General features: G+C 46.7%; 1 protein-coding gene across 8 annotated transcripts in view; it reads right to left on the bottom strand.

The window, feature by feature from the left end:
* LOC104932420 (serine/threonine-protein kinase BRSK2) overlaps positions 1-14,398 on the bottom strand; it is a 94,027-nt gene that overhangs the window by 64,638 nt on the left and 14,991 nt on the right. The gene's annotated exons all lie outside the window — the stretch shown is intronic.

The following is a 14,398-nucleotide window of genomic DNA, read 5'->3' as shown; positions in this document are numbered from 1 at the left end:
TATTTGTAGGGGGGAGGAGGAGGAGGAGGAGGAGGAGGGATTTCTTTTTTTAGGACTAGATAATAAAGGTGGAAGGAGGAGGAGGAGCAGGGGGATGAGCTCATAGCTGCTGCAGACGTCAGGCTGGATGCTTTGTTGCTCTGCTGGTGGCACGATTGTCACTTTAAAGACAAACAGTGATGTCACCTCAGCTTCAGGCAGAACACTTCTGTCTGCTCGGCGCTCACGTCTCCGTTACATCTCTTTGTGAGGTTTTATTTAATCAGAGCTTTAAGGCATCGAGGTTGAAACGATCAGCTGTTCCCTCGTAAGGACTCGTCTTAAAATGAACAGGACTGAACCAGCAGGTATGCTCGTGTCCCAGCGAGGCTGTGATGTTCATCACACACCAGAAATGTAACATTATTCAACACGAACACAGAGATAAACAGGTCATATGGTCAAAAGTACACGCTGTATGAGTTAAGTGATGCATGATGTCGATACAAAGGTGCGACAGCTTCAACAATCCGAGTCATCGTCTTCGTTTCTGTCCATTAAAAGTGTTTTCTGATCGCTGTTGATCTTCATTCATGGAGAGAAATCACTCCAACGTGTTATATTTACGACGTACCACCTTCATTCACATTCCTGCAAGTTGGAGAAGTGAACAGTTTTTCTGCAGAGGACACAGGACAGGAATGTCTTCTGTCCTCTGTCCACCTCGTTCTACATCACATTAACATCCAGCAGGTGGATCAGTGAGGTTGAAGTGAAACATCTCGACAGTTCAGCTTTCATATCTTTAACGGACTCGTGCTGAACCCGTTTCCAGCGTTCTTGGCCCACATCAGTGTGAGAAAACTCCGATATCCGACCTGCCGTCTCATCTCCGACACCAATCGAGCGTCAGGAGGAGGCAGACACAGACGAGCGGTCCACAGATGAAACGACATTTAGAGAGACGATATTTAGAGATACACATCGCCACATATTAGATTATGTGTTTGTGTGTTTGTCGACTAAAAACACTTCCATTCTGCTTTGGAAAGGTCAGAGAGGCTTTTTTTTTCTTTCTGCTAAATGTCTCAATCAAATTTAATCTGAAGATGGTGCAGAGAGGCTGACATTTAAGTTCAACAACACAGTTTATTGGATATCACGGGAGCTAATAAATGAAGACAACGAGGCGTGGCAGTAAACATGACGACAAGCAGCGGTGAACGTGAGCACATGAAGAAACAGCAGCTCACTCCAAGGCCTGGTCCAATTACAGCTTAGACTGGGAGAGTACAGTAGGAAGGCCCATCCCCCCAGCAAACACCAGCAGCACACACAAACACAGCTCACTGCACTGATTGGCCTTGAGAAAGTCAGCGGCAGCAGCTAATGGAGCTGGTCCTGCATGGTGCAGCTCCACAACATTCATCTTAACCTACTTTCCAGCAATAATCTACATAAATACTCCCCAATCTCCGAGGAGAGGGACGGCAGAAGACAAATTACAAGCCCCGAGGCTGAAGTGAAGTGTGTGTTTGTGTGTGTTGCTTCGTGACAGGCTGATGTGGAGTCGTATGCTCCTGAGGCTCGTGGTGGATCAAAGAAGTCCCGGTTTCATGGGGGTTCTTAAATGCGGATGATTCTCCGGGTCGTCGTTTAGACTCGGATCAGTCCGGCTACTCTCAGAGGCTCGTTTGTCTTCAGACGCTGGAGGTGAAACCAGAAGAAGAAGAAGAAGAAGAAGAAGAGAGCGGCTCCTCTGTGGCCTCCATAAGTCCCCATGTCCAAATGTCCAACTTCACAGCAGAAATAAACATGTTTACAGCCTGGTACAAAAAACAGTTTTGGTCTCTGTAGCTAATTTCCCCGTTCATGACAACTGTACTGAGGGTGAATTTATATACAACTCACCTGTTCACATTATATTAAGGCTTAAAGTTATGCAGGGTTAAGCAGAGGGTGAACAGAAACCTGCTACAGTACTAATAATACTAATACTTCTATTAATACTACTCATACTAGCACACTGCACTGCAGGTCCAGTACAGACCTAATGTACTTCTGTCGGGTCTAAAGTGGTGGATCGACCTGCGCTGTCTCGAGCCGTGTGTGGCTACAAAGCATCAACATCTCAGCAGCAGCAGTAAAGAAACGATCCTGAACACGGCCTCTCCTTTTCTTATCGCTGCGTTCATCCAGCGATCCTGTCTTTGTGTCTCAGTGTGTGACACGATGCTGCTGTGAGAGCTGAGCTGTGAGTCTCCGCAGGCCGAGGCCGACCTCCACACGGCTCCGAGCTGCAATCAAAGACCTCCGACACGCCGCCGCTCACCGGCCGTCTGAGTGATGGAGAGGAGCCCGCTGACTGCAGCTCTGAGCCAGACAGACTGCTGCCATGCAGCCTGAATACACATTACAACACACTACAACACACTACAACACACTACAACACACTACAACACACCACAACACACTACAACACACCACAACACATTACAACACACTACAACACACCACAGCACACTACAACACACTACAACACACTACAACACACTACAACACACTACAACACACTTCAACACACCGCCAGGACTACAGCATCACTTTCTGGCCTTACACCTATAACGATTTTTTAAACTATTTCACTGTCGCAGACAGATTTTCAGTTTCAATACACGATCTAAAAGTTTTGCTCGAGTTCCTGTCATCTCGATCTTTTGGTGTCAGGTGGTCATCAAGTCTGAGCTGCCTGAAGTCTTTTTCTTTTGTCGTCTTGACGTTCAAAAAAAAAAATCAAACATGTTTAATATTACTGGAGGTTTTTATGTGAAAAGTTCCAACGAAGGAATGAGTTCACCTCATTCCTACGCTCATGTAACATTAAAATAACGCTGGTCTAACATTGATGTGACGTCATGTGACGTCCTTTATCACTTGTTGTCACGGACACGTAATGAATAGTTCAGGTGTCATATTTCTTAAAACGACAGTGCAGGCAGCTTTAGTTTATTTTGGAACGTTCTGACAACGCTACAGAAACGCTCGGTAACTGCTGAGCGTTTTCAGTTTCTAACAGCAGTAAACGTTTTTTTAAACTACTCGTAGACAAACGCTCATCTATGTCACAGCTAAGACAGATGAGATCAACGTTAATGGAACGTTAATGGAACGTTAATATTAGAGCAGCTGGACTGATACATGACGTGTCAACACATTTGTACGACGACTGGTTGGGGAGGAAGGACGGCAGAGTAAAAACTCTTCAAACTCTCCTGGTCGGTCGGTCGGCAGACGGCGTTTCATCCGTCAGTCGCGGAGGTCATCAGTCCTTCTCCTTCTCTGACACATCTGGGCTTCTCCTGACAAATATGACGCTCAACTGCACAAAACTGGGACGCAGCCTCGTCCACATTTAGTTTGTATTCTAAAAGCGGTGCCGTTCATTATCATCAACACGGTTTCTTTTTGTCTTTGGGGAATGAAAAGTGCCTGCGAGCCTCCAAAACACACGACACTTTAATGTCTTTGTCTCCTCATCAGATTTGTCATGTTGTAGCAGATAAATCCGTCTCCTCTCTCTCTCTCTTCGTGTTTCAATATCCTGCACTTCCACAACAAAGGGATTCCCCAAAGTCTGCGCCTGAGTTGATGGAAAAGTGGAGCACGGGTTCATCCGCAGAGCGATGAGGGGGTTTATGAGGATGGGGGTTTAGGGGGAGGCTGCTGCAGACGTGCAGCATCTGTGAGTGGTGGTGCTGGTAGGCTGGGGGTGGGTTAAGCTGTCATTGCTCTATATCCGACCACAACTGGAAGAAAAAGGGATGTGGAGGGGGGAGGTAACATGAGAGAGGGCTTCGATCCTTGAAACCAAAGCAAATCCTCAAATAAACAAAAGATCCTCCACTCTGGCCTCCATATTTGCTCCCCCAACACATACTGTACGTGTCTGCAGGCACCAAACACGCCCCCCATCGCCCCTGAGCTGGGATCCTGCACCGGGTAATCCCAGGAAAAGCCGGCTCTGGGGCACAACGGCAGGAGAAATGACTCTTGATCCGTCTGTCTGAGACCGTTGTATCTTCAGGTATCACAGAGAGAAGACTTTCACTTTGAGGTGTTAGCAAACCAAACCAGGAGAAAAAGATCAAATCATCCGTCTGTCTTCAGGAGACACCGAACATCTCAAATACGTCTGGACAGTTTAAATCCCGGCTTTCCCGTCAGTGCCGACGTTTTCAGTTGTAAAAATAATCTGACAACAACGTGCTGCCAGAGCGTTAGAGTTAAGTAAAGGGTTAACTTATATTTTCTATTGTACAAACGTAGATCTGTAGAAACTTGAAGAAGCTTCAACCGAGGCTGAAAGTCGGAACTTTAACCTGATCATCATGCACTGTTGGTAATCAGCAGCACCTTCAATTCACAGTCCAGTTCTTTTATTGTCACGTGTAGGAGATTTATCAGAACTGTCAAAGTCTTTGCAGAAACTCTGGGGGGGTCAGAACTGAACCAGGAAGAAGCTCTGCTCATCTGATGGATGTTTAAGCAGGACAGACTGACTTTAACCTTCATGGTCTCCTCCAAATTAAAAGAAGTCAAAGACGGACTCGTGTGACGGACTCACTGTTGTTTGAAATTCTTAAATTCTGGTGCTGACTTGATGAAGTTGTCAAAAATCCATGAAAACCTACAAACCAGTAAAACCACTTCAAACATTGAGATCTATGTGTTCTGATCCAGAGAGGCAGATTCATGAGAAGGTGCCGTGATCAGAAACTTGTAACGAGTTCTTAGAGGAGGCTGAGCTGTGCAGTTTTAGCATCTATTGCAACTTGTTCGAGTCCAAGTCTGAAGCTGTTTTCAGGTCTTTGTTTTGTGCCGGACGTGCACACCTCTTTGTGACGGACTGTGACAGTTTTAGAAGTCTGCTGTCACAGACTTCTGAGGAGCTTGTTTTGGTGACAGTCACACAAACCTCAGACTCCACAGTCTCGACTATTAATGAGTCTGTTTGTTCATCCGACGTCAAAACTGACCACAGAGCTTCAGCTCACTCGTCTCTCCACGTAGACGGCAGACTCACCGCTGACGCCCGAACGTTACGCCAGCGCTTAACGTCAGAGAAATCTTCTGAGACAGATGAGGAGATTAAAATAGCGCCGTGCCGGTGTTCCTGTTTTGCTCTCTGTAATAAACTCTCCGTGGAGAGGGTGATGAAGAGGTGAGCGCTCGCTGCGAGCTACACGGCCTCCTCCGCACACAGACTGCTGCAGCCGTCCTCCTGCTGAGAGAGCCGACAGCCTGCAACCACGCTCCAACCGGCACCGCCGGCAGCTCCGAACACAGGAGGCACCGAGGACTCATGAGTCAAAGCGCTTCACTCCATAAGCCAACAAACTACTGAAACCTCTGATTGTTTCCGAACCATGCGTGTCGTTCGCATTAGGAAAAACAGAAGAGCAGAAACTTTTTTATCCAGAGCACATGGGGAGCCAAAGAAGGAGGTTAATGTGGAACCACATGCACTGAATTCAGAGTCTGCCTCGAAATGAAGGTCTGGACTGTTCAAAGCTAAAATAATCTGAATTAATATTTGCTGATTGAAAACCCCTCGCCTCACTCTCTCCTGACGAGCATGACGAGGCTGCTGCGAAACATACGAAAAGTCTCCATGTCCTGAACTGTTATGTAAATGCAAGACCAGGACCAAGATCAGGACCAAGACCAGGACCAAAACCAGGATCAAGACCAGGATCAAGATCGGGTTGCACTGACGAACACTGACGACAGAAAGGAAAACATACATGGACATGAGCTGAGACACTTTAAAGCGCAGTCTGTCTCTGGACATGGACGTCGAGACTCCGCCGTGTATTTAAAATAACATTAAAATAACATTAGGACAACATTCACATCCCTCTTCAGTAACAGCACTCTCAGTCAAATCCAGCCATAATGAAAGGGTCATTTATTGTTCTCATTTAAAGCCGAGCTCCGATATCATTTTATTGAACATCTCAGCCGGAAAATCTCTTTTATTGCTGCCCAAAGCGCTCGAGTGTCGCCGAGCCGCGATATGAGCGAGCAGCACCACAGGCGGCCGCGGCGTGACCAATATATATCTTTGAATATCTGAGCCGGTTTGAATGCTGCATCTGTGCATGTGTGGAGATTAAAATAAACGTCAGCGTCTAGGCTTTAAATCAGAGCACATACAGGAGGCAGCAGCAGCAGCTCCAGGGAAACTCCACTCTCAGAAAATATGTTATCATTTATTCATTACAGATGTGTGACTGCAGGACGGCTGCTCGGCCCGCGGGGCGGCTGTCATAATGACGAGGGCTGGATCAGTACGAGACGATAACGGCATGATGTGAAGAGACAAAGGATTTTCAATGAAACGCTGGGAAGGAGATCGCCAACATTTTGGTCGTTTGTTTGGCGTCTCAAGAAAAAATAAGTAAAAAGATCGATGTCTGTTTACTCTCTGTGGCCAAAAGTATGTGGACACCCAGACCCAGAAATGAGAGCTGAACATGTCCTGTTGCTCTCTTCTGGTTTCAGGCCAACACCTGCAGAGATTTGCTCCCATTCAGACACACGACGTCGGGTGATCAGTCAGTGTAACGCTTTCCCTCAGCTAACGTTAGCTCAGTTTGTTAGCCAGGCTCTATCAGGGAAGAAGAGGAGGTTTGCAGGCCCAGCGGTCAGCAGCATCTGTGGACATAACGGCAAAGGGAGAGAGAGTAAATCTGGGACTGACTTTAAGTCAACACCAAACACAAGATTCTGCAGAATTCACGCTGTACTTTAGTCTCAGCTCTTCCTCTCAATCAGCCGAGCCCTTCAAAGACCTCGACGAGCCACGGCATCATTGTGACCAGCAGCCGATGAAGAGCGTGCAGGAACCCCGTCGACCTCACTGTATGCATTGACATATTTGCTATGAGAGCATCCAGCTGTGAGGAGATGAGGAAACTCACCAGGGAGGTAAACTCATCTCACCAGAAGCCTGCAGGCAACTAACTGCCAATTAGGTTCTTCCTACTTCCTCTCGCTCTGTCAGCAATTTCCTGTTGGCTGTAACATCAGCTGAGCACAGCTGACCTTCGGTACAACACATTAACACGACACACACACACACACACACACACACACACACACACACACCACTATCTGAACAGTTTACGGGACGATCCAAAGATATTAAAACAGTCTGTGTGTGTTTCTGATGACGGAGAGGATGCTGACATGGACGACAACACGGTGAACGCTAAACCTGCTCGAGGCAGCGTTTAGAAGTTTACAGGATTCGTTCTAGTCTGCGATCGGAAATCTTCATCCCGATATGGATTCTTAATCTGAAAAGCCTCCAGAGGAAGGCGCCCAGGAAGATCCAGATCAGATGGCCAAACCACCTCGACTGACTCCTGTAAACACAAAGGAGCAGCGTCTCCACGTCAAACTCGGGTTTTGAGTTTAGATTCAATAGTTCTGTACTCCTTATGATATCATTTACAGACACCCAACAATTCAGACCATGAGCAAACACCTGGTGACAGTCTCGAGGAAAGACTCGTTCCGAAAGCATGTTTCTTACTGAATGTATCAGAAGAGTCACACCTCATACCTTTACCCTAAACTTGAACTGACGTGTTGATGCATTTTTAAACAACTTGATAAAAAAAAAGGGACTTGTGTGAGATCTGGACCTTGAAGTGATCGTTTTGTGACGTGGTTTTCAGTCCATCGATGATCATGAAGGTCTCCTAACGTTAACAAAACTTCATCAAAGTTTTCCAACCTTAACCGGGTCATCGTTGGGACCTACATTCTCATCAGGGCTCAATGATCCGGTTTGGATGGACTTGCATTAAATGATTGGTACCTCCACTGTACAGTGACGCTGTATATGAAACATTCAGCTCGGTGAGGTCTGACCAGCTGATTTCAATAATCACAGCCCTGCTTCAGGATGGATCACATGGATTCACGTCAGTCCTTTTGTTCTCTTCCACGCCCCGCTGCCTCAGTTCAGGTGTGGAAACATGCTGAACTCGCCCCCTCCGCCCGCTGACGGAGGTGTCTGATCGATGGCTTAATGAAACTTTTATCACTCTGGTCTGTCGGATGGATTAACGTCGCTTTGCCTCTAATGGCTGCTCCTAAATCACTGCTATCAGAGACGGCCAAGCCACGGAGGACAACACACACACACAGATACACACATGCAACACACACACACTGACTCTGCACAAACACACACTGACTCGGACACATAGTATCGGCCTCATTAGACAGATTTCTACATCTAAATGCTGATGCAGCTTCAAAAAAGACGGAGAGTTTCCATCGCCTCAAGTTTCACAGTCGTGGATCAAATATTTAAAGCTTTCTGATGTCAGTGTTACACTTTATATAAAGTGTGAGTTACCCTGGATGTAATATATAATTCAATTCTCAGTGGCAGCTCCAAAACTATGGAGCAGCCTCCCCCTCCAGATCAGGTTGGCAACCTCGCTACCAGCCTTCAGATTAAATTCACACTTGCGAGTTGATCAATTTTCAATTCTGTAATTGTCTACAGTATTTATGACTATTCATTACTCTATGTAATTGCTCAATTTGTCTTTAACTTGTTTTATTTGGTTTTATTTACTTTTTTTTCTTCTTTCTAATGTATTTTATTTTGTTTTGATGTTGTGCATCACTTTGGGCAATGTCTTGTTGTATTTTAAATGTGCTATATAAATAAATTGACTTATGACTTATAATGTCAATTATCAGCGTTTTGGACCATCGAGAAGAAGAAGAAGAAAAAGAAGAAGAAGAGGTTTACAGCAGTCAGCAGCCTCTATGGACATGATGGCAGAGGAGCAGAGAGTGAAGAGGACGCTGACGGAGGAAGCTAAGAAGAGAAAAGGAGAGAGTGAGCGAGCAAGAAGCCGCCGGACAAGAGTAAATGTGGGACTGACTTTTAGTGGTTGGTGAGAGCTTGGTGAAATAAAAGGCTGAAAGACAGACGCCGAGCTGGGCTGACTGCTGCTGGACTAGGCAGTGATATCAGCTGCTGCTGGGTCTGGTTCTGGTTCTGGTTCTGGGCTGACTGCTGCTGGACTAGTCAGTGATATCAGCTGCTGCTGGGTCTGCTGTGAGTTGTTGCCCTCAGTTTCGGTTTCTACACAATGTTGCTTTAACTTAACCAGCCCTGAACCATAGAGGAGGTGAAGCGGACAGTGTTGTTTCAGAATGAGGATTTGTTGATGCTCCTCGTGAAGCCACTGTGGACATGAAGTCATTACGCTGCCACCCGTCCGTCCTAAATAGAGCTTACATCAGCTGAAAACCAATAAATCTCCCAGTGTCCGCCTGACGTGACAGCTGACTGCTCTGTCTACACTACAGGGATTATGAATCTGTTACACTAAAAATAAATGGCTCAAAAAATGTGTAACTGTAAACAACAAGACAAATTTTCATCTCGTCAGCGTGGTGTGTCAGCCGGGCTGCCAAACACATATCCTCTTACTCTGACAGAGAGTGAATGGCAGACGGCAGGAAGCCTGAGCACAGCTGAATGAGACACACAAATCCTATTATGTCTGTGTGTGTGTGTGTGTGTGTGTGTGTGTGTGTGTGTGTGTGTGTGTGTGTGTGTGTGCGTGCGTGCGCTGTCAGATGACCCACTGTAACCAGCCTTTGTTAGCAGGCAGAAAATCGCAAAGCCATACATAATCACATCCGCACATAAACTTGTCTGACTATGACGGAGCTCCATTGTGAGCGCAGACTCAACAACAACAACTAGTTTGAAAAGAAAAGTTATAAACAGAGAATATAAAGGAAATATACAAAAGACCTACCATCAATTACTGAGACAAACAATGTGTGGAGGACGTCACGGAGACAACGTCCAGGTTTCAGACAGTCTGCGGGGACGTCACAGAGACTACGTCCAGGTTGTTTCTATAGGACTTCAGTCGCTCTACAGTCTGGGGTCTCATGATGATTCACACAGTCTGTGATGTCAGGCAGTACTGTGCTTTCTGGTTTCAACATGCACAGAAGCCGGTTCGGTGTTCAGTGTTCGGTGTTCGGTGTGGGTGAAACACGTTCAGGCCAAAAGTTTTTCTACTTTTAGCAATCTAATGTGCAAAGTCTCTATTTTCAGTTGAGAAGTGCCGAGAAAACAAACGTGCATAGGTCATGATTACAGATGACGGGTTCATTCTTTTCTGTAAGCCAATTTTCTGCATCTTTCAAATGTTCTGAGCTGAACATTACTGTGAGTCCGACATCTCCGTTTGTCATGAGGGAGGTATTGAATTACACGGCAGGAACACAGCGAAATCCTTGCACTCATAGTCCATTTGTTACGATGCCTGCAAGCCTCCCGGTTTCTGTAATATCTCAGCAAAAGAAGAAGAAGAAGAAGAAGAAGACGACGGCCTGAGAGCCGCGACAAATGATCCTACCAGTGGAAACAACCCCGGCGAGCAGCCATCCCAGTCTAATCCTATTTTAAAGGGCTTCAGGCCACTCTGGGCTGAGGAAGTGCAGGTTAGTTACTTCCCAAATGGCCCTCTGTACTTAATATTTCCAACATGGTGACAGATCTATAGGATGTGACAGTCTCTATTTGTGAGAAGGCCGTTCAGTCTGCTGGAGGCTGAGCTGGACTGAATCTTTCATCAGGCCTGACAGAGAGGACGGCAGTAGACCGATGACGAAGCCAAGCAGCCCTCATCCCTCAGACACATCCACCGCTTCATCCGCGCATCCATCGCCCTCCTGTCCTGACAAATATATGAGTCCCGGTAAATTCCTCCATCTTTAACCCGCCGTCTCTCTTTATCAATCCGCAATCCTCAGCGTCTGCACTTCCCTCGCTCCTCAATCTCTCTCACGTCCATCCATCTCTCTCTTTGCTGCATCTTCCTTCAGCTCAGAGCCACACAGCGAGGAGAAGGAGGTGACGGATGTCCACGAGACACTGTGGGAAGTAAATAAGTAAATAAAAGACTCAAACCAACAACCTGTCTGTCACTCTGACCGAAGCCCACTGGCTCCTACTGAAGGTGTAAAAAATGTCTCATACACACCAACGGGTCACTTTATCAGGTACAGTGTGTGTGTGACATTAACACAGAGGTATTAATGTAACTACTGTTACATTAAAAAACTCGTCTTTAAACTCTATGTTATGTTTAAATCAGTTTGCAGACTTTTATATTTGACTTTTGCTTGTTTGATTTATCTTTTTGTCACTTTCAATCAGAAGCATAACAACAAAACATACGACTGCACAGACGTGATTATAGTTTACATCCAGCAACGGTAATACAATTATACATCGCTAATGTCTTCTGTGTTCAAACCTAATTAATGTTTCTGTTAAACTTCTTTTTTCAGTCATTTTTTTCCCATCATGAATATTTCCTGTACGACATGTTTAGCCTGTCGCTGACTTGTTCATCTCTTTACATGAGGCAACTAAATATCAAATAAAAGTTTAAATGACAATCTAAAACACTCTGGACTGCAGTAAAACAGGCTTGTGTGCTTCCTGAGCAGACGACAGAAATATTGCCCGGTAGTTTCCGTCTCTTCTCTTTCCTGGTTGATGTTGACAAAGACCGGAGAAATCATCAGAGCAAACAAACGGGCTCTGAATCAAGGCTACTTGAGGCTATTGAGTACTTTGGAGAGTCTCCCTTTGTGTAAATCAAAACCAAACAGCCGCAACTTAATCACAGCTCAGCTTTCATGGTCAAAGGCCCATATTGTGTGACAGATAGGACGCTGGCCAATTAGTCCTGACCTCCCATCGAGGAGCATCAATGGGCCACAAGGAGCCGTCTCTTCTGGCTGCGAGTAATTGTGGCCGGGCTGAATGTGGACGGCAGCTGGCAGAGAGCGCGAGCCTGAAGACAGATGGGCAGCACCCACACAAATAAACAGTTGTTCAAGGACAACATGACGGCGGAGCCATTTACTAAATGTTGTCATCGGTTACCGAGCGTGATTACTTTTACTCAGCTGAGGCTGACGGAGCCAACAACAGGAAGTGCAGCGGCACCAGATCCTGTATCACACAGGCGATGTTGGACCGAGTCGGACCCTTTCTGTTCACAGTAAATCTGTTACACATGCACTGTTGTCATGCAGACAACTGGAGATGCAACCAGTGCAACTCGAGTAAAGATGGCTGAGTATTCCCGTGCACAGGTTTATTTAGAACCTTCTACAGAACCGTCGTCTCCGTGTCGGCAGTCCTGCCTCGTCCACCTCCTCCTGCAGAGACGTGGATCATCGTGGACCTGAGGCGGCTGAATGAAGCCTGGTTGCTTTAACAAACCATCTGTGACCACACCCACCTGTCAATCAAAGCGTCCACGCTCTTAATCCTGCATAACTTTAAGCCTTAATATAATGTGAACAGGTGAGTTGTATATAAATTCACCCTCAGTACAGTTGTCATGAACGGGGAAATTAGCTACAGAGACCAAAACTGTTTTTTGTACCAGGCTGTAAACATGTTTATTTCTGCTGTGAAGTTGGACATTTGGACATGGGGACTTATGGAGACTGACTCACTTCTGGAGCCAGCCTCAGGTGGACGTTAGAGGAACTGCAGTTTGTGTGTTCACGTCACAGACACAGAGGACGCCTTGGTCAGGACAGAGCGCTTCACTCGAACAGGACTCCAGCTTTAAGGTTGTAGCAGTGTGTACCTGTGAGCCCTGACACTGAAACGTCACAGATCTGTTTCAGCATTTCATTTCAGGAACACGTGTCATGTGATTGGCCGGTGACGTGTGTGATGCTGCTGTTTAAAGCAGCTCCGTGGCGTGTGCCATCCCTGTCACGTCCCAGCATCTAATTGGCTGTGCCGCAGTGCCAATCAAGCCTTAATGAATAATTGGGACCAATTACAAACGATTACATCATCGGCTGGATCAGCTTTCAGACTTGGACGGCGGCCAAGGTGTCATCACAGAGCTGCTGTCTCTCTCTCTCTTTGTTTATTCGTCTTTTTCTCTCCAGTCATCATCCTCTCTTTATTCTTATTCCATTTTTTTTTTTTTGCAAGCTTTCTGTTTCTTACCTCCTCCTCCTCCTCCTCCTCCTCCTCCCTCCTCCTCTTCTCCTCCATCCCCTCCCCCCTTTGGCTTTTATTCATCCTCCACCACGAGTGCACCTCCCCCTCTCACTCTCTCTTTCACTCCATCCTCCTCTTCGCCCCGCCCACCGGCCTCTCCAGATCCAGTTTTGCTCGCAGCGTTGTCTTTGTCTGCCGGCTCGAGTGTGTGTGTGTGTGTGTGTGTGTGTGTGTGTGTGTGTGTGATGAGCAGTGTTGGCAGGCGTCCAAAGCTGATGAAGGCTGTGACTCTCTGAGACTCTCTGTATTTTTAGCTCTCCTCTCCAGCTTCCTCCTCGGAGAGTCCAGAGGAGCTGACCTGCTCCTGGTAACCCCGCCCCCGCCCACCCACTACAACCGAGCGCTGCCATTGGTCTGAACGCAGGCGGCGTTCTGCTGACTCTGTTCAAATTATGACTCCACTGAAACAAGAGTGAATGAGAAATACTGCCATTATTCCAACCTCACTTCAGATTTTTAACCTCCTGTTTGGCTGGTTGGAGATCAACTCCCAGAGGGAGATCTGAAGTGTTGATGATCAGCTGAGCCATCACTGCCTGCAGGGTTTCTCAGCCTTCCTCCTCTCGCTGCATCTCTTCAGGCATAAAATGCAACCGATCTACACCCCCCCCCTTCCCGCCCTGCTCTCTGATGGCTGACGATCAAACCCGAACATGTCGTCATGATGGATTCATGTCAGGTCACTGAAACACATTGTGAAGTTCTAATGCTGCTATATGTTAAAAAAAGAGTATTTCCTTTTCCTATAAAACATTCAGATACGTCCGATGACTCATCTCTGCTTTACCTCCAGTGATACCATGACTCAGACCTGTGCGTTTGATTTTAGGTCAGCATGTGGTGAGGTCTACCCTGGGCTCCACCTCCTGATTTGGCATCTGCTGCTCTGCACTGATCAGATCCCGATCAGTTAGGACTCCAAGACGCTTTGGTGCTGACATACGTGGAGTGTTTGGGTTTGGCTGTCCATGTCCGGGCCGTGCTTTGAGCCCAGTTCACACGGTGGACCCAGGAGCCCTGCAGTGCTGCAGTCAGTGTCTCATTGAACCAGCATTGTGGGAGTCTGGGGGGAGGTTTAGCCTGAAGGACGAAGGCTGCATCAGTAGGGTCAAGCAAGGCAACTTGACTTGGTTTGCCCTGTGATACTGTGCCTGAGGGCAGGGAGGACTGAGAGAAAGAGAGCACAGGAGGGGGGCTGATGAGCTTTAGTGACATATATATATATAAATAGATTAAGTATATACCTGTTGGATGTTT

Source organism: Larimichthys crocea, chromosome VIII, assembly GCF_000972845.2.
Source record: "Larimichthys crocea isolate SSNF chromosome VIII, L_crocea_2.0, whole genome shotgun sequence".
NCBI classification, from domain to species: Eukaryota; Metazoa; Chordata; class Actinopteri; family Sciaenidae; genus Larimichthys; species Larimichthys crocea.
Note: the sequence above shows the minus strand (reverse complement) of the source record. Positions and strands in the feature narration are given on the sequence as shown.